Source organism: Sinocyclocheilus grahami, unplaced genomic scaffold (assembly GCF_001515645.1).
Source record: "Sinocyclocheilus grahami isolate Dianchi unplaced genomic scaffold, SAMN03320097.WGS_v1.1 scaffold965.1, whole genome shotgun sequence".
NCBI lineage: Eukaryota > Metazoa > Chordata > Actinopteri > Cypriniformes > Cyprinidae > Sinocyclocheilus > Sinocyclocheilus grahami.
The window spans coordinates 67,451-69,399 of NW_015506144.1; the positions used below are offsets into that span (position 1 = coordinate 67,451).

The 1,949-nt window shown below is 41.8% G+C and overlaps 1 protein-coding gene across 1 annotated transcript in view; it reads right to left on the minus strand.

The window, feature by feature from the left end:
• LOC107564831 (lysine-specific demethylase 6A-like) overlaps positions 1–1,949 on the minus strand; it is a 38,349-nt gene that overhangs the window by 19,733 nt on the left and 16,667 nt on the right. The window lies entirely within an intron of this gene.

Sequence of the window (1,949 nt, forward strand, 5' to 3'; positions counted from 1 at the left end):
GAGAGAGAGCGAGAGTGCGTGCGTGAGAGAGAGAGAGCGAGCGTGCGTGCGTGAGAGAGAGAGAGCGTGCGTGCGTGAGAGAGAGAGAGCGAGAGTGCGTGTGTGAGAGAGAGAGAGCGGAGAGAGAGCGAGCGTGCGTGTGTGTGTGTGAGAGAGAGCGAGCGTGCGAGTGTGAGAGAGAGCGAGCGTGTGTGTGAGGGAGAGCGAGCGTGTGTGTGAGAGAGAGCGTGTGTGTGAGAGAGAGCGTGTGTGTGAGAGAGAGCGTGTGTGTGAGAGAGTGAGAGCGAGCGTACGTGTGTGAGAGAGAGTGTGTGTGAGAGTGTGTGTGTGTGTGTGTGTATATATAGTGCACAGCATAAATGAGTACACCCCTTCTGAATAAATATAAAAGTTGTATTTTCTTAATGATCACTAATATAATTCATGGAAAGATGGCAAAATCTAAACATTAAACATATACTTCATAAAAACAACAAAATATATGCCAATATTTTCTGTAACATAAGTAAATTAGCCAATTTTGTTTAAATGAAGGATTGCAGAAATGAGTACACCCTAGATTTAATTCAGAAAATGTATAATATTCTAGTACTTAGTATGTCCTCCAGAACTTAAAGTACACTGCTCTGACTCTTCTTGGCGCTGAGTGTACAAGTTCATGACACATGTTCACATCTGTACTGTTTAACTCCTGGAGCACGAGCTTAAATGCTCTAGTCTTTAATGGGGAGTGTTGCTCAGCTCGTCTCTACAGAATCTCTCACAGCTGCTCAAGAGTGTTAAGATTGAGTGAAACACATGTCCACTGAAGGATTTTCACCTTGGGAGAATGAATATCTTAATTGTCATGCTGAAAAAAAGCCCAATAATGCATGGAATGAGGGGAGGGTAGCATCTTCAGTTTGAGGTTTTTGTATTACATCACACAGTGGTGTGTGAACTCATGCCAGCGTTGATAAAGCACAACTCCCTCACACCTTCAGCTCTCATACATCCCTATAGAAGAGCTGTACTACCACTGAACGCCACTGTGGGTACCAGGCACTTCTCTCTGTACTCCTCCTCTAGCAACACCAGAACATGTTGGATGCTGTTAGATCCGAAATGATTGACTTGGTCTCTTGAGACCAGAGAATGGATTCCCAGAAGTCTCTATTTTGTAAATATGGGCTCTGGAAGAGGTTAAATTAGTTCATTGTGCTTTGGTTACAGTAGGCAGTTCTAGTGGTGACAACAACCATGCATGCACTCCTGCAGGCTGCGGCATACTCTGAGAGATAAAGTGTCACTCTTTCCACAGCTTTTGCCGGCTCTGAGACACTTGCATGTTATTTCTCCGGCTCTTTTTCTAGCGAAAACTAGATGAAAACTTAAAGTTGAAGACCTGATTATTTCAGGAGCCTTATCACAAGTTAGGGCTGGACGATATGGGCAAAATTTATATCACGATATATTTCTTAATTTCGGTCGATAAGATATAATTCCGATATCGATATGAACACTATTAAAAAAGCCTCATAAAAACAGCCAAGAACGGCCACAACAGATGTCTGTACCTACAAACTTATGAAAAATTGATTTGCCAACTCTATGAAACCTACTCCTATAAAACTATATAATATTTTAAGAAAAAAATGGCGCAAATAAATAAATGTTCACCTTTTATTGGTATTTAGCCTTCATACAAACAAGAAATGTGAAATCACTGTCAAATAAATCTCAGACTCTCCTTATTAATATTCATATAGTGGCAAAAGAGGAATTATTCTGAAAAAATAAAGACTAAATTCTCTTCCAGTGACTCTGCATCAGAGTGGAAAAGTCTAAAAGAAATCACCAACTACAAGTCACCATCCCCCAGCACTGTGGAGAAATCAACACCTGGCAGACGATCTGAACAGTTTCTACTGCAGTTTGGAAAAGACCCCCACACCCGCCCTGAACACCCC